Raw genomic sequence first — 20,064 nt, 5'->3', positions numbered from 1 at the left:
TTGGAAATGAAAGGCTTAAACCTATTTATTTTTTTATATAGTTTGTATAAATGGCTTCTTTCTACCATTTATTTCATTGTTTCTTGGTAATTATTATGTGCATAACAATTGTATGTTGAAATAGATCTAAGTGCGGTTAATATACATATATAAATGTGTGTGTTGTTTGTTTTTCTCTTGTGGTATTTGGGGTTTGGTTTATAGGTTTCTATTTGGAAAAATTTTCAGTTACATTTTGGTGTAAGTATGGGGTTTGTATACCCTTGTTGGGGGTTATTAAAAAAAACAAAACATTAGTTTGATTTTCTTGTAGAAATGTCAAGGGAACTAGAAGGTGACCATAGAAGGGAGCTTGTTTGTGTGGGTTATGCAAAAGAGTGAATGAATATCAACGAAAATGGTATCAACAGACCAAGGAAGTTATAAAATCCCGCAGAAGGGTTGCTTACCAGTGAAGGAAAATGGCGTCAAAAAGTCGGCGAGATGGTCGGTTTGACAGTCGTCAGTATCACAGTAGTAGCTTTGTTTTCTAAGGGTTATTCTTTCATGTGTTTATTTCATGGATGTTGAACGTGTCAAATTATTTTTCCTTTTCTAAATTTTCTAATAATTCCTTTTTCGTTTACCTTTTTTTGTCCAAGAGAGCATGGATACACATAATAATGAGGAGTCATCTGGAAATTGTGGAAGGAACGCAACATTTCAAGATGAACGCATTGATGCGAATAGACAATTTGTAGCATTTGGTTTGTTTGCTAGTAGTGATATTGATGTTGCCATGTTCGACAATCTGGAACAAACTCATGGAAATGTGTTTTGCTCTGCCTTAAGTTGAAAATATGTAGTCAAATTTGTTATCCCTCCTACATCTTTTCGTACTATGTCTCTTGGAGTAGAACATGTGCTTTGATGTTTTTCGTTCCTTTTCCTGTTTTGTGGTATTGAACGTAAAATATTTATTGTGGAGTGCTCTTCTTTTTTGTTGTGTATACCATTGTAGAATGTTATGGTGATGAATGTTGTCGTGTGGTCACGTGTGGAACATGGGTAACCATCTCCGGAGGATGAATTTCATCTTCGTGGGATGAACTGTGAGACTGCAACCAACAATGCTACTGGTAGTGCTGAACACCATTAATATGCAATATTTACTGTTTCGTGCTAAGAATAGTTTGTTGAAATTTTCATTTTGTTGCATGATTTGTCTCTAAGTTTGTCCATTGTTGTGAGGTTTTGTTCACATTTTCCTTGTTTGGGTGCATTGACTTTACATAGGAAACCTCAAAGAAATGAGAATCATTGACGATCTAGAAACGATGGAAGAATTGTTATAAGGGAAGGTAGAGAAAATGATGCGCTTCACCAAGTGGTTGGCTATGTTCTATTTTCATATAGTAATTGGCTTGATAGGATGGTTGACAATCCGTGACAATCTGGTGGTGACATTGGAGCAAGTGTCTCTTGGTGTAACTCTAATACGAATGTTGTAGTCCAAAGAGAAAGGTTGTAGAGTTGTGATTTAAGGGAAACACAGGTGTTTTGTGTTATTAGTCCCTGCCCTCAGGCATGGACTATAGTAATCGTTCGCGAGCTAGATAGCATTAGTTGACCTGCTTTTAGTGCCCGGTCATCAACTATATACCAAGTTTTTTGAAGACATATTTATAAATCACGTTATTTGGCCTCCTCCCGAGGACCTAACGTAATCCGAAGCTACTCCGAAGCTAAACCATATGTTATATAGTTTGTGTTCCCTTCATATTTTCAAAACTGCTAATCTAATGCTGGCATTAGTCCTCCACAGCACTAAATGCTAGCACCGATATTCCATGGTATATCATCGCCTATACCCCTATATGCCTGCCTATACCCCTATATGCCTGCCTGCCACAACTTCCAGGTGCCACTTCCAGGTGCCATCTGCATGTAACCAGGTGTAATGTTATTCCAAATCTTATTAGAGGACTAGCAGCACTGGAAACTCGCCATACAAGAGGAATGATTATATCGCGGTCGCTGTCTTCTTCCCACTGTGCTGGTTGTGCTTCTTCCCACTGTGCTGGTCGTGCTTCTGAAGCCGTCGCTGAATTCAAGCCACATATATTGTTAAAATGTTATGAATTTTCTCTATTTTTTTATCCAAGTATTTAATTTGAATTTTTGCTTGAATTTGAATATATGATTAACTTGAATTTGAATTTTTGAGCTCGAGTTAATTACTTACATGATTTAGCTGGACAGGTTCAATGGCCATCGCTGGAAATTCACGCTTCGCTAGGACTTATGTCGGGCACCGAAATGAACAGAACTCTTGAAGGCAAATGATACAGTATAAGCATCTCCACAGATACGGCCAGCTGCCATCGTGCCTTCGCTAAACCTTCAGGTATATCTCCCCAATTATTATTCTTTTATCTCCTTTCATATCCTCTCAGCAAGCCCATATCTCATCCGCTAGACGGCTTAGTAGAAGCAGTAAGCAGCTTATCTGCTAGACGGCTTGGTAGAAGCAGTACGCAGCTGTGAAAGAAAGAAGTTTTAAATTTTAATATTTAATAAAATTGGGATCTACATTTAATTCCTACAACATTTAACTGAGTTTCCTTTTAGATTTACATACCTATAATTTCGCTTTCTTAAGGGGTTTCCTTTCAAGAAGCTCTGCCCGCCTGAAGGAAACACAACAAAAAAGCTGAGGTTTACACATTCAAATATTGAAAATATATCTTACCAATGTATATAAGCATGTTTGGCATATTACTTTCTCTCAGCAGCTTCCTCTTCGTCAACAAGCATTTTTTGGCAGCGAAGAGCCTCTGCATCCTTGTCAACAAGCCAAGCATTTACCTGCCCAGTATGGCAGCATTGGCAGCATTCAAGAGAACGAATAGATTTCTAGTAGACAACATTAATATTAGGATTTATTTGACTTTCAAATAAATACAAGTCTCCAAAAAGTGAAGTTTCAACACAAAAGTCATTGTTATTTACTTTATGGTAGAAGTAAATCTGCAAAGTTGCAAACCAAATACCAATCCAAACTTACCAGTCTCAGCTCAACCAAGAAACCCATGAAAGCAACCAGGTTCCTGAACTTAAGAATAACCTTCTTTGTTTCTGCACCAAATACAAATTTCTGCACAAATGAAGCTGTACCTGCACATAGAAATGTTTTTTTGCTTGCATCATCTAGTATGGTAAATAGATCTGCGGCTGGTAATGGAAATCTGGAAGGTTTAGTTTGAACCACATCGTGTTAACTGAGCCATTGGCACCAAAGAAACCCCCAACTTAGCGCTCATAAATTTTAATATTTTTCCTGTGCAATTCAACCCCTCGACTAGTGAATTTGGCCTCACTGTGGGTCACTTCAATGCTTCAGATTCTGTGATCTTATGGAGAAATTTCTACCACTGCTCTGTATCTATTATTTTTTCTCTTGTAAAACACCTCATAACCATATGCTTGCGGAAGACAGGCGATGGCGTTATTGAATAGCAAAAATGTTTGCTAACAGATCGTTCTGAGATGCGATTGAACCAGTGGGAGCTGTTGTTTGTCTGAAGGCAACATGACATTAAGAAAACTGTATAAGTAAATTGTATAACCAACAAGTGGCAACCATGCAATGCAACCGTTGTGGTGTTTGTCTTACTTTTCCGGAAAAAACGTGTCAATCAATATCATCTTCCCCGAAATTTAAGAAACTATATTAACTTTTTAATAAACTAAAAAAAAAGTCCATCATAAATTAAATTGAACTTATCGCAACAACCCTATGTTATGATTGCACTACTCCTCTCGTGCACTCCAGCATAAATCAATTAAGCATATCGACGTAGGAAATGGGTAACATTTGTCAAATATTTTAAATTGTTCACACTCCTCTCATCCAAAATTCGTTCCAAATTTTAACCCACAAGTTAATAAAAACTGAATTTCATACGAAGTTAGTTAATAAAAACTGAACTTCATACGAAGTTAATAATGTATACCGCATACATTAAAACTGTAAATATACATATTTGGGAGAATTTTCAAGTTAAAAATGAGAGCCGAGACAGCTTCCTCAACAAGCATTTTTTGGCAGCGAAGAGCCTCTGCATCCTTGTCAACAAGCCAGGCATTTACCTGCCCAGTATGGCAGCATTCAAGAGAGTGAATAGATTTCTAGTAGACAACATTAATATCAGGATTTATTTGACTTTCAAATAGATACAAGTCTCCAAAAATTGAAGTTTCAACACAAAAGTAATTGTTATTTACTTTATGGTAGAAGTAAATCTGCAAAGTTACAAACTAAATACCAATCCAAACTTACCAGTCTCAGCTCAACCAAGAAACCCATCGAAGTAACCAGGTTCCGGAACTCAAGAATAACCTTCTTTGTTTCTGCACCAAATGCAAATTTCTGCACAGATGAAGCTGTACCTGCACATAGAAATGTTTTTTAGCTTGCATCATCCAGTATGGTAAATAGATCTGTTGCTGGTAGTGGAAATCTGGAAGGTTTAGTTTGAACCACATCCTGTTAACTGACCCATTGGCACCAAAGAAACCCCCAACTTAGCGCTCATAAATTTTAATATTTTTCCTGTGCAATTCAACCTCCTGGACTAGTGAATTTGGCCTCACTGTGGGTCACTTCAATGCTTCAGATTCTGTGATCTTATGGAGAAATTTCTACCACTGCTCTGTATCTATTATTCTTTCTCTTGTAAAACACCTCATAATGCTTGCGAAGGACAGGCGATGGCGTTATTGAATAGCAAAAATGTTTGCTAACAGATCGTTCTGAGATGCGATTGAACCAGTGGGAGCTGCGGTTTGTCTGAAGGCAACATGACATTAAGAAAATTGTATAACCAACATTGAAAGTATCTCTTAGAATGTGAGTAAGTAAAGGAAAAGCCACAAGTGGCAACCATGCAATGCAACCGTTATGGTCGTGTTTGTCTTACTTTTCCGGAAAAAAACGTGTTAATCAATATCATCTTCCCAGAAATTTAAGAAACTGTATTAACTTTTTAATAAACTAAAAAAAAGTCTATCATAAATTAAATTGAACTTATCGCAACAACCCAATGTTATGATTGACTACTCCTCTCGTGCACTCTAGCTTAAATCAATTAAGCATATTGACATGTTAACTCCCTTAACTAAGATACAAGGAAATGGGCCCCTTTGGCTTCAATCGTGTTTGAAGAAAAAACTCGAGCAGAACAACTCCACAACTAGTACAGCTGCGCAGTCAGCGGTGTCCATCCAACTCGGTATATGCTGCTTCGGTGGCAGGGACTCGCTGCGTCGCAGCTCCCCTTGTTTTAATTTCCAACGCTTGCTACTTTAGAATGTAGAATTTGGTTTGTTTTGTTCATTTTTTGTTATATGTTGTGTAGAACATTGTTGACGTTATTTTTTACGACAAGCATATTTTCAAGGAAAGGATCATGTATCGGCTCCTCGACTTGTAGTTAGAGAATGTAGAAACCACCAAAATGTATATCTTCTCTATTTTCAAATGGTTGGTCTATTCATAATTTGGAATTTTTGTTCTTTCTACCCTTCTTCTTTTTATATTGGTTTTCATTTTTTTTGGCGTAGTGTGAACTTGATTCCAACCAATTGAGGAGTATTAATGTTCATTGTTTTATATAAATAAATGACGTTGATCATGCCATTACTAGGAAATTTTCTACAGATTATCATTGGGTTCGAATGGTTGTTCATGGGGGGAACGAGGTTGTTCGTTTTCATTTTATCAATGACATGATTGAAGTTCATAGAAAGTTTCATTCCAGGGTAGATAATATTTCTTTTTTGAAAATTTTCCAAGTGTGCAATGAATGTTATCCAGGTATACAGGTTGTAAGATGGAATGAAGGGTTCATATGTTAGGTCCCTCTAATACTATTATATTCCCATTACTTTTATTGTTACTGTATTCCCCTATTGTTATTTTTGTGCCCATGTATCCCCCATTTTGTTATTGTTGTTTCCCATAGAAGCCCACTATTGTTATTTTTGTGCCCTTACATTATTATTGATATGTAGGCTCTGATTATATTGTGACCCCTTAGGCCCCTATATATACCAAGGAGGTCTTATCATTTGTATCATCCAATAAATTTTCATTTTATGTAATGTAAAGTAGATTTCCCCATCAAAGAGGATAAGTTTTAAGTCATTTATCCATCTTTTCTTCAATTTTGTGAGATAGTTGCATAACATTTGGTATCAGAGCTTTGGATTCTAGGGTTTCCTTGCTTCAAACATGTCATCGGGGAATTTTCTATATAACATTTTTTCTACAAAGCTTTAGAAGCTTAAATTGAAATCACATGGAGCTGCAATCTTGGTGAACTTCGTGCCAGAATTTCAGATATTTGTTTGCGACATTTTCTGAGATATGGTCCGAAACAATAGGGTTTTTTAATGCTCCAGAATTCAGTCTCAAACAAGTGACTGAAGGAAAATTGACATATCTTTCTATTCAAGCATCGGATTGGAATTTCGTAAAAAGTAATAGAAATAGCACACACTGTAGTCTCTTTTATATCAATTTCAGAGGCGAAGGAAAAAACAATGATATGTGGAATTATGTACAAGTTCTATCTATTGAACCAGTCCATAATGAGGACATTGTGGGAGATTTGGCATAAAATTATCTTGAATAATAAAATTTTGGTTTGACCTGTGGAATTGGAAAGAAGAATAAGAGGGATACCACAGGAAGGAATTTCAGACCTTGGAGTTATGAAATTACAAAGTCACAACCATTTAAAATTCGAGATCCTAAAAGCAAGAAGGAAGTGTGTATTGTTTTAAAAATTGCATAACTTTTTTTTGAAAAAATAGTTTGAAGTGATTCCAAGGGAAAATTGAAGCATATATATCAGTATTGGGTTCCAAAATGCATCCCAAATAAAATAATTCTACACACATTAAGCACTCAAAAAGTTCTACTATGGCACATGGAGAGGAAGAATCACAACATGATATGTCAAAATTATGGGACCAAGTGCAACAATTTTTTCTCTTACAAAGAGAAACGAAAGAGGAAATAAAAGGGGACAAGGATGGTATAAAAGGAAACATAGGTTTTCAATGCAGATATGGGTGCAATGAATGTCAAGTTAGAAGGGTTGAAAATGTTGTTGCAAGAAAGGGCTGTAGATGAGGACAAGGTAATCCATGAAAATCATGATGATGAAAAAGGAATATGAATTATGATTTTAGAGACTCCAATGTGGGGTTCAAGAACCACCACATTCTGAAGATAGATATGAGTAAGTTTGATGACAAGGATCCCGTAACATGAATACTATAGATGGAGCAATATTTTAATCTACATGATGTGAAACCCTCAGAAAAGGTACGTATTGCATATTTATATTTAGAACCCAATACGTTTGTATGGTAATGTGGATTTTTTCTCGTAAACCACTTTCTACCTTGTCAATTTTTATAGAGGAAATGATAGCACATTATGAATATAGAAAAAGAAACTCCTTCTTTAGCCAATTGATAAATCTCAAACAAAAGGGTTCAATGGTGGAGCACATTAAAGGCGTCCAAAAATTGAATATTAGGGTAACCAATATTCCAGAGGATCATAGGATTTATGTATTCATAGGGACTTTAAAAGGTAATGTCCATCATGAGGTTCACCTCTGAGAACTTGATTCATTGGAGAAGGCATTTAGGGTGGAAAGAAAAATTGAAAGCAAAATTATGGCAACAAGGAAGTCTACTACTCACAACTATAAAGATGGAAGTGTTGCTGCTTGTATCCTTCCACATCCTGTAGCGTTGACACCACAAAAATTGGAGGAAAAAATACCAAAATGGTTTTTTTATAGTTGTGATAGAAAATACACTAAAGGTCATAAGTGCATTGAGAAGAAATTATTTTACATTGATTGTGAAGAGGAGGAAGAAAAGGAACAACAAGCATTAAAATAGGAGGATATATACCAGAAACAAACCCCGGAGAAATAAGAAATCAATTCATCCATATCTTGTAATGAATTGGTAGGAATTACCACTCCTCAAACTCTCAAGATAGAAGGATATATCAAGAAGAAAAAGGTAATAGTTACGATTGACTCGAGTATTACCCATAATTTTATTCATTGTAAGATAGCTAAGGAATTGGATTGCTTCCTATATCTATCACCAGAGTGTCAAGTGATGGTTGCAAATGGAGGAACTATAAATCTCTCTGGAAAGTTCCATAATATTGAGCTAACCATGGTGGAATATGTATTGAATAATCCAATGCTTTCCATTCCAAGGGGTGGTGTTGATGTTGTACTAGTAGTACAATGGTTACAATCTTTGGGGATGATAGCTTTTAATTTTCAAGAACTTTTCTTGAAATTTGTTTGGGAAGGAAAGGAAGTTGAATTAAGGGGTATCATGGGGAAAATAGGAAATAAAATTAGCTCTAATGGAATGAAAAATCTTTTGAATAAAGAATAATGGGGTTTCATTACACAATTCTGCTCACTAGATGTTCAAACATTCAAATCATCTATTTCTCCTGATATTCAAAATGTCTTGGACAATCATTCATGATTATGATCATGCTATTCATTTGATTCCAGGAAGTGTTCCACCAAACATCAAACCTTACATATGTCCATATTCCCAAAAGAGTGAAATTGAACATATGGTTGCAGAAATTCTATAGGCGGGTATTATTAAACCTAGTCAAAGTTATTTCTCTCCTCCAGTAGTATTGGTGCACAAGAAGGATGGATCATGGCATATCTGTCCAGATTATATGGAGTTCAACAAGATCACTATTAAATATAAATTTCCCATTCCTATCATTGGTGAATTGTTGGATGAATTACATGGAGAACTTTCCTTCACCAAGTTGGATCTTCGTTAAGGGTATCATCAGATTAGAATGAATAATAAAGACATTCTGAAAACAACATTCAAAACTCATGAGGGTCATTATGAATTTTTTTCATGCCTTTTGGCCTTACTAATGCAACTTCCACATTTCAAGGTTTAATGAGTTTCATTTTTAAACCCTTCGTTAGAAAATTTGTGTCAGTATTTTTTGCTGATATATTAATCTATGTTGAGTCTAGGAAGGATCATGTTCAACATGTTGACACATTGATCAAAATATTGGAGGAAAAAACATTATACACAAAAACCTCCAAATGTTTCTTTAGAGTACAGGGGGTGGAATATTTGGGTCATATTGTATCTCATGAGGGTGTTAAGGTAGACCCTAATGAAATTAAAGCCATTAAGGAATGGAAAATACGCACAACCATAAAGCATCCTCGAAGATTTCTTTGGCTGACAAGATATTATCGAAAGTTTGTTAAGAATTACGGGATAATAGCAACACCTCTAACAACATTACTAAATAAGGAAGCATTTTCTTGGACTCCAGAAGAAACTAAGGACTTTGAACATATTAAAGAGGGAATGTGTCAAGCACCGGTCTTAGCTACACTAGACTTCACAAAAACATTTATTGTGGAATGTGATGCCTCAGGAAATGGAATTGGTATTTTTTAAATGGAAGAAGTAAGACCCATTTCTTTTGGAAGTCATTCAATCAAAGGAAAGTATTTACACAAACCTATATATGAGAACGAAATGTTGGCAATACTACATGCACTAAAGTAATGGAGACCTTACATAATGCGAGGACACTTCAAAGTAAAAATAGATCATGATAGTCTTAAATACTTTTTGGAACAAAGATTATCTTCAGAAGACTTGCAAAAATCGGTCACTAAGATGTTGGGTTATGACTTTGAAATCATCTAAAAAAAGGGAAGAAAAATGTTGTTGCATATGCACTCTAAAGAAAGGATGAGGATGTGGAAGCATTGCTTTGTGCCATTTCTATTATCCAACTTGATTGGATAACTGAAGCAAGGGATGAATGGAAGAATGAAAAAGAGGTGTGGACACTTATTCAAAAGTTACATCAAGATCCCAATACATATGATACATTTAGCTAGAAAAATGATTCATTATGGTACAAAGGTCACTTATATATTTCCAAGAACTCCCAACTAAAGAAAAATATTTTTTTGCAATTGCACACTTCCCCCTTAGGAGGGAAATCGAGCTTTTTAAAAACTTACCACAGGGTCAAGAAGGAATTTTTTTGGGATGACCTTAAATATGATATTCTTCTATTTGTGGAAGAATCTTTGGTTTTCCAACATAATAAATTTGAGACAATTAAGACCCTAGATTCGTTACAACCTTTATCCATTCCAAGTCAGCATTGGGAGGAGGTCTTAATGGATTTTATCACACATTTACCCAAGTCTAAAGAAAAGAGTGTCATTATGATGGTAGTTGATAGACTTACCAAGTATGCACAATTTTGTGCATTATCTCATCCTTTTAAATCTAGTACAATTGCTACTGCATTTATGGAAACAATTCAAAATATACATGGAAACCCAAAGATTACTGTAAGTGACAGAAATCCCATTTTCACTGGAAAATTTTGGACAAAATTATTTTCTTATATTGGTAATAAATTAGCTCATAGCTCATCTTATCATCCTCAACCTAATGGGAAAACTGAGATATTGAACAAATGTGTGGAAGGATATCTTTGTTTCTTTTTATTTGATAAATGAACACAATGGGTAAAGTGGTTACCTCTAGATGAATGGTGATATAACACTTCCTTCAATATTGTAGTGAAAATGACCCCATTTATGGAATTTTATGGATATCATCCACCATTTATCACATCAAATTTAAGAGGAAATTCTAAGGTTCAAGTAACAGAAGATCACATCGAGCATCAAAAGAAAGTTCTACAACTCTTAAAGTATAACCTCACTCTAGCGCAGAATCTAATGAAACAATAGGAAAATCAACATCGTAGTGAAATAAGTTTTGATGTATGTGACTGGGTGTTTTTATGGCTACAACTATAAAATCAAATGTCCTTCAAGCAAGCTAAGAATGATAATAAATTATCACCCAAGTACTATGGTCCTTACAAGGTGTTGTAAAATATTGGTATTGTGGCATACAAATTGGAGCTTCCCACATCTTCCTGATTACACTGAGTTTTCCATGTTTCATTCTTAAAGAAGGTTATCAGTGACAACATCCCAATTCAAACAGTGTTTCCAAAACTTAACGAAGAAGGAAAAATCATATATGAGCCTAAAGCAATCAGAGAAACAAGAACCCGATTGCTACAGAATTAATTAATTACAGAGTGTCTCATTAAGTGGAAGAACTTACCCACTAAACATTCCACATGGGAGGATGATAATTTTATACAGAATCATTTGGAACTACTCACGCATTGAGGACAAAATTCTTGTAGGAGAGGGGCATGTTAGGTCCCTATAATACTAGTATATTCCCCTTATTGTTATTGTTAGTGTATCCCCCTATTGTTATTTTTGTGCCCCATATAATCCCACTATTGTTATTGCAATGCCCTTACATTATTATGGATATGTAGGCTTTGATTATATTGTGACCCCTTAGACCCCTACATATACCAAGGAGGTCTTATAATTTTTATCATCCAATAATTGTTTATTTATGTAATATAAATGACGTTTCCCCCTCGAAGATGATAAATTTTAAGTCATTTATCTATCTTTTCTTCTATTTTGTGAGTTGGTTGCATAAAAGTTTTGAATGCTTATTGATGGGGCGAATGAGGCTTCTCTTTTCCATTTTAGTAATGACATGATTGAAGTTCATAGAAATTTGTGTTTCAGGGTTGATAATATTTATATTTTGCAAATGTGCCAACTATGCAATGAATGTTATCTTGGTATACAGGTTGTAAGATGGCATGAACAGACCATTGGTAAGAGGTGTAGGGGGGAGAAAGGCTCACATCATTTTTCTCATTTCAACAACATGGATCCAGGCGAACAACTTGAAGTTCTAAGAGTTTTGACACAGGTTGAAGAAATTCTAATAGCAAGGGTGAATCAAATATTGCAATTGTCACTTGCTCGAGGCAGTTAATATAATTGTAGGGGTCATACAATACGTTTTCCACAAGGCATATCTACAATTGAAAATAAGCTTCCATGACATGTTGAAGAACTTGATTATGTTATTGTGAGAAGACATGGTGTTGAATCAAGATATTATGAATGTTATGTGAAGAGACAATGTGTCATGGATGCATTTCTCTTGAAATGAAAATGGATAAATATTATAGGGATTTTGAGATTGACATGAATTTGGTTGTAGCTCTCGCTGAAAGGCCTATTGATGTATCTAGTAGGCTAGAACATGTCGATGATCTTGATCAATCAAGTACGGCTATCGAGGAGTTGGAAAGGGAGGGTGATACTTCTTTGCACTCGCATCCATCGTTGTTTCTATCTCTCTTGTCGAATGATTGCAGGGAAGTGGATTGAATAAGGAGATTTATTGAAAATGAAAATTTGATAGTTGAAGATGCTTTAGACTGGCAAAATATTGTAACATCTCTCATAAATGAATATAATATTGAAGTATTTCTAGACATGGCATTCCCCACTTTCTTCCCAACATGAGATGTTGATTGGTTGCATCCACGTATTTGCAACTTTGAAATGCATGAATATGGTTTTCACTTGATTAGAAACTATGATCAAGGATTTGGAATCCATCCTAGATTTCGATATTTTATTTTGATTATGAATATACGACACATATCCAGGGCATGGCCAGATTTTTTTTGAAGAACGATATTCATGAAAAAACACCCTCTACTATTTAAGAACTATGTCTACAACTTTGCGATTTTCCAAACAAAATATTCGCTGGAAAATTAATGCATTTTCAGTCTTATTTGAAGGGTACAAGGGAATATTGGACAAAGCATCGTTCAAAATCGATTGACATGATCACTCAATTGGGTTTCCCTACCTTGTATTTTATGTTAATTGCAATAGATACAAAGTGGCATGACTTGCATATTGTTATGCCTTCGAATACCCAATGTCAATGGGAAAATGATCATGCAAGAAAGATTCAAAATGTTATTCAATATCCACATATTTTTGCTTATTATATGCACCAAACATTCAATATTTTTCACGAGTTAGTTTTGCAGAAATATCTATGGGCCAAAGACTTTTGGTACAGGTTGTTTTTGTACCTTTATTTTGGGTTGTGCAATGTTTTCAACAGAAGCATTCTGATTGTTTTTTTTTTAATATTTTTTATTTGCATGCATGATTTTCATAGGCACAAGTGGTGGCATAGAGGGTCAGTACAGATCCATGGGTTCCTTTGGTTTCCTTGTACTCCAAACATGGAAACATTGGATTGGCCCGACCCTTTGAGTGCTGTTATGGTGAAGCAATATTTCAACAGATATGTAACAACTTTGGATCAACGTGACATACATCATCATAATGTCATGATCCTTCGAAGTGTTCATGATGACCCATGCCTCTTTAAATACTCAAAAAACAATTTATTGCAACATTCAAGAAGATTATGAGAGTTTGGCTAATCAAGTGCAAAGACACACCAAATGCAGTGTTGATTCTTGTTTGTGGAAAAAGGGGTCAATCCTTTCGTGCCTATATGATACTCCCTGGGAGGTTCATCCTGATTCATCTTTGTACATAGATGAGAAAGGGAAGTAAGATGAACCAACTAATAACAATTATCATTTAAATGTTCACAATGCATATCTTTTGACTATGTGACGGGTGAATTTTGATTTTTAGCTAGTTGTCTCTCGACATGCTATGTTGAAATATATTGTGAAATATGCTTCAAAGGAAGAAAAAAGATCTGAGAGTTATCACCAAATTTTGACAAGATTTGTTGGTGGTAGTGGATGTGAGACTCTAGCGTTGTCTGCATATATAAGGTTCCTTGTTGAAACACTCGTTGTGCGTGACATAGGAATGTAGCAAAGTTGTCATATGTTGCTAAAGTTGCCTCTTGTTGTTTGTAGTCATAGATTCTGCTCTTTGAATGTTGATTTTTTTTTTTACCAAAGCTTTATATTTCATTCTAATGAAATTTCATGCATAAACACCTTTGTGGAGTTGTATCAAACATGGCCCAATTTTTTTGACCATTTGTATCTCATAGAAATGACAAGATCATGGAGTTTTGATGTTGGTCGTAGACAAGAGAAATGGAAACCACGAGAATACCATGCCATTTTTCATGTTTTGCGACATTTCTATGTTGTTCCTAATGAAGAGTTAGAGGAATTTGAGACATTTCACTGGACAGAGTTTTTGTTGTACAAATCATTTAATGACATAACTTCAGATGTAGGGGTTACAAGAGAAACAATCATTGAAAACTAGAGGAATTTTAGATATAAAGTGTGGCATTTTGATCGTACTCCTTTAAAAAATGAAAATAATGAATAATACGTTGAACCACTTTTACATTAAGAGTGGAAAATTTTTTCTCGAATAATTATCCCAAACAATGTGGAGATATCAGACCTTCAAAACAATGGTGGAAGGAACTTTGATAATAATCATAATTGGCATGATACAATGTTATCATATGAAATTATTGAACAAGAAATCCATTTTATAAAAGATGCACAATATTCTGGTGTTCTTAATAAAAATTCAATTATGGAGACAATTTTGTTACCTTTGTCATTATGACAGAATCAGCATGTTGCTTTTGAAATTGTGTTTCAAAACTTTGTTAATGCTCAGGATGATGATATTTTGCGAATGATTATTTAGGGAAATGTTGGAACGAGAAAATACTCTTTTATTCATTGTATTGTCCATGCTCTCTCTGCTTCAACAATGGGTGGAAGAAGTCCAATATTATTGCTTTCTCCAACTGGCATAGTTTATTTTAATACATGTAGTAAAACAATACACTCTGCTTTGAGAATTTATATTAAAGATATGAAATTGTGTAATGACTAGGCTCTAGCAAATTTCAAAGAAGAAATGTGGGGCATTCCCTATATTTTAATTGATGAAATGATATTCATAACGCCAAGGTTGTTTATGAAAATAGTCTCGTTTGCAAGAAGCCTTTCTAGAAAATAAAACTTCTCCTTTTAGTGGCAATTCCATAACTCTTGTGGGTGATCTTGGGCAACTTCCTCCAGTCAAGGATAAACTGTTGCATGCAGGAATTATAGAAGGAAAAGTGTTATGGAAAAGTTTCAACATTGTTTTGACTTTAGAAAAAATTTACAAGAAACAAGGGGATGATCCCAAGTAGGCATCTTTTCACAATATTTTAACAAATATTAGAAATGCAGAGCCTTGTTTGCAACATTGAGATCTTCTTATGACGTGTGTTGATAGTTGCTTGGATCATTAGGAAATTTTTTATATGATTCTTCATCTCACTTGTTTTCAACAAATGATCTCGTCAATTGCATAATTAGAAATTGCTGAAATCATTGAATTGTCGAGTTGCAAGATGTGTTGCAGAATGTGGCAGGAGATTCGAGATTGTTGACATTGATGATGACATATTGTAGCGCAAGGTGTTGTTGTGTCATAGTCAGCATGTCATGCATACGTGTAATTTGTGGGTAGAAGATGGGTTGGTTAATGGTGCTCTTGGATATATAAAAGATATATTTTATTCACCTGACACACACCTGCCACAATTTCCTCTGTATGCTACAATTATTTTTGAGAAGTACATTGGTGCTGCATTTCACAAGGGTTGTCCAAATGTTGTGCCCATAACACCTGTTGCTAGAGGGAACCTACGACATATGCCTTTAAAAATGGCATGCGTCTTGACTATACACAAGTCATAAGGGATGACTTTGCAACGAGCCACTATGGATATTGGAGATAGAGAGAGGCATGCTTTGACATTTACAATTATATCAAGAGTGAGGTCCATTGTTGGTTTACAAATTTCACCACATTTTTCTTATCAACGTTATGAAAAGATGCCAAATAGTTCTTATGCTACACTTAGGAAAAAAGAGGAGGAACATTTGAAGTCTATGTCATTTTAAGGGTTTTATCTTCAACTGAGTTTTTTGGTTTGACATAATGGCTTGAAATGGTATTTGATGGTTTTTGTCTTTTATTCCTTGTCGTCATTTAGTTATTTGTTAATGTACTTTAGTGTTAAAGTTAGCATATTGAATGCTTGGAAATAATCACATGATTGGATGCTTTGATGTGGTATTGCTTCTATTTAACCATTTATATCATGCCTATTAACTTTTTTTCCTTCTTTTCTCATGTAAAGTTATGAATTTTTTATTTCTTTTAATTAATTCATGGTTCATAGTTTTATTCGACATATTAAGACATGTTTAGGCTTATGTTTGTTCTAATTTTTTTTTTGCGTTACAGATATGGAAGATAATGATGTTCAGTATTATGTCATCGATGTTCATTCTATTGGTGAAGTAATAATTTATGTTTCATATATTCACAACTGTTTTGATAGAAAATTTGGGTTTCATCCAGCTTTTGTTCACGAACATGTCTGTGTGTTGGAAAAAACGAAAGCACATATGAAATACTTTTTGCATCTACATCTTAGAGAATTAGGAATAAAAACAAGAAGGAACTAGCTTGAAAGTGTAAAGTATCATTAACATTATCTTGTTGATTTCAATTGGTGTTGTTTTTGTCACCGGTCTGGCAATGTTTTGGAATATGCCAATCATTAAATGTTCTTTTAAGAGCTACTTGAAGTGGATATTCCCCATGGATTTTTTTTTTATGCAAACACATAATACTTATTTCTTAATTTAAATTCCCTTGTTTGCATTTAGTGTTGGTGCAATCAATTCTTTTCCCTTGGGTTGTTATCTTATATTTTTTATATGCATGGTCTTGAATGTTTTTTGTCTTTTCTTTTGTCGGATTCCAATGTTTGTGCGAAAAATGTGTATTTTCCTTATCGTCTCTTAATATTTACCATGTTCTATGTTCCATTCTAAATATAACTATATTGAAATTGAAATGGATGATAGTCCAATATTGGAAACTATGGTTGGTGGTATCATTGTGACAAACATTGCGTTAACAAAAAAAAAATAAAAATCCTAAACCTTTCTCTGTAGTGGTTAACAAATTTTCTAATGTGGTTTTGGATATTTGTGTTAATATTTATATAAATAAGGTTTTTACTTTTTTTTCATTGAGCATAATAGTGGTTTGTAACGGAAACGTGCCATGTTGTATAATAGGTAACAAATCCATGTATATTTTGATTTTGTTAGGGTTTATTTTTTCCTTCAGTTTAAAATATGAAACCCTTGGGTTTATAATATATGGTTCAAATTGCATGCATTTAATATTTTTTTAATATGCTTATAATACCTTTGGTTTTTGGTGTTAATCCCTTGGGTTGTTTATTCCATTCAGTTTAAAATGTTTATGATGTTCAACCATGTTTTATAAATTCAATTATGGTCAACCAAGGTGCAATGTTGCATTGTGACAAATATTGTCTTAAAATGATAAGAAACCTTCTATAATATTATATTGATCTTTCGTTCGGAAAAAAAATCTCTTGAGTTTATAATCAATCATGGTCTAGCATGGTCAACCATGGTCTAGCACTGCTTTCTCACAAGGCTTCTGTGAATATGTAAAGCAAGCATGGTGAACCTTTGCAACCATGTTTTTTTAGGTGTTAAAATATTTATCTTAGGGTTTGCAATTATTATTCATCTATAGGGTTTAATATTGTTCCGTGGGGTTTACAGTTCCTTGCGTTTTTAGTTTTAGCCCATTGGGTTTATCATTCCTTGGGTTTATTTTCCATTGGGTTTATTATCACTTGGGTTCCTATTCCTAGGGTATGATATTGTTCATAAGGTTTCCAATTAATATTCATCACTAGGGTTTAATATTATTCCCTTTCCTTTAAAGTTTGTTGGGTTTTTAGTATTAATCCATTGCATTTATTATGACTTGGGTTAATATTAGTCCCTTTGATTAATATTATTCCCTTGTGTTTATAATCATTTAGGGTTTTAGTATATAACCATTATCGTAATTCATCACTACGGTTCAATATTGTTCCCTTGGGTTTATAGTTCTTTGGGCTTTTGCTTTTAATCCATTGAGTTTATTATTCCATGGGTTTATTTTTCGTTGGGTTTATTAATGCATTGGGTTTATTATCCATTTGGTTCATATTTGTAGGGTATAGTATTGTTCATAGGGTTTGCAATCGATACTCATTCCTACAGTTCAATATTATAGGCCATTGAGTTTTTAGTATTAATAAAACCAATGATGGTCAACATAGGTCAACCATGTTTCTTTTAGGGGTTAAATATTTATCTTTAGGTTTTTGTACCTTGGGTTTATAGTTCTTTAGATTTTTGGTTTTAATCCATTGGATTTATTATTCCATGTGTTTATTTTCCCTCGATTTTATTAATGCATTGGTTTTATTATCTTTTTGGTTCATATTCCTAGGGCATTTTATTGTTCATAGGGTTTTCAATTACTACTCATTCCTATGGTTCAATATTTTCCCTTGGGTTTATAGTCCATTGGGTCATTAGTATTATTATATATTTATCTTTGGATTTCTATACCTTGCGTTTATAATTTTATATCCCTTAGGTTTACTATTCCTTTTGGTTTATAATATCAATCCTTGAGTTTATTAATGTTAGGGTTGATATTACTAGGGTTTATTATTCTATTCTATTTATCAATTCTTTGGGTTCTTTTATCTAGCGGCTCATATTATTGATAGTGTTTGCAATTAAAATTCATCCCAAGGGTTGAATATTGTTCCCTTGGGTTTATAGTTCTTTGGTTAATTGGTTTTAATCCATTGGGTTTAATATTGTTCATAGGGTTTGCAATCAATTCTCATCCCTATGGTTCAGTGTTATTCGCTTGGGTTTATAGTTCATTGGGTTTTTAGTATTAATGCAATCACCCACATTGAACATTGGTTAACCATGTTTTTTCTAGGGGTTAAAAGATTTATCTTTGGGTTTCTATACCTTGGGTTTATAATTTTTTTCGTGTCGATTTATTATGCCTTTTGGTTTATAAGATCAAGTCCTTGGGTTTTCGAATGTTAGGGTTTACATTCTTAGGTTTATTAGTATTCCATTATGTTTATCAATTCCTTGGGTTTATTAATCTAAGGATTCATATTCCTAGGGTGTAATATTATTCATAAGGTTTGCAATTAATATTCATACCTACAGTTTAATATTGTTACCTTGGGTTTATACTAATTTAGGTTTTTAGTATTAATCCATTGGGTTTATTATTCCATGGCTTTATTTTCCCTTGCATTTATGAATGGATTGGGTTTATTATCCCTTGGGTTCATATTCATAAGGTTTAATATTTTTCATAGGCTTTACAATTAATATTCATCCCTGCGGTTAAATATTATTCCATCGGGTTTATAGTTCATTGGGTTTTTAGTATTAATATTTATAGCTCATTATGGTAGTGTATATTACTATAGTTTAAATAGATATATGTAGTTATTTACATTTAAATAAATTATTATACCATTATGCGCAATAATGTACACTTCGTATATCTATATACACATTGTTGTATATAAATGTTCATATAAATGTATATTATTATATGTTAATATAAATTTATAAATATAATTGATATAAAGAGTATATCAACAACATATAATAATGTAGTTGTGCTAATTATAATTAATATTCATAAATAAATAATCAAATACAAACCATTATGACTAAACAAATTTCTTATAAACCTAAAGAGTGAATAGCTTATCTTCTTTTAAGAAGATAATTTCAAATCTAAGAAACTTATTAATTTTATAATGCTCCATCCTCTTCTAAAAGATAAACTTTGACTAAGCAATTTTCTTATCAATATATTATAACAAGGGAGCCACTGTCGTAGTGGTAGTCCTCGCCGGGGTTGAGAAACTCCAGTTCTTTGAGTTGCCACAATGACTTTGGCAGTGATTTTAACATGTTCCAATTTTACACTTTCAGTCAGGATTAGATTGATGAGTCTTGGGCATCTCAGTTCCCTTGGCATACTTGTAATTTTATTGCAAGAAACTGAGATTCTTTTGCAATATTCATGAGCATTCATCATTAAAGACAGAGTTCTTCTCTGG

General features: G+C 33.9%; 1 long non-coding RNA gene across 1 annotated transcript; it reads left to right on the top strand.

Annotated features, from left to right (window-relative positions):
- The first annotated feature begins 1,925 nt into the window (after positions 1-1,925).
- Positions 1,926-2,702, top strand: LOC149232291 (uncharacterized). The gene is made up of 2 exons (XR_016247525.1): positions 1,926-2,113; positions 2,242-2,702. It is a non-coding gene; the product is annotated as an uncharacterized LOC149232291 (long non-coding RNA).
- Positions 2,703-20,064: the final 17,362 nt, after the last annotated feature.

This window comes from Pinus tabuliformis, chromosome J, assembly GCF_031772625.1.
Source record: "Pinus tabuliformis cultivar Carrire ecotype Pingquan chromosome J, CPIR1, whole genome shotgun sequence".
NCBI lineage: Eukaryota > Viridiplantae > Streptophyta > Pinopsida > Pinales > Pinaceae > Pinus > Pinus tabuliformis.
Note: the sequence above shows the minus strand (reverse complement) of the source record. Positions and strands in the feature narration are given on the sequence as shown.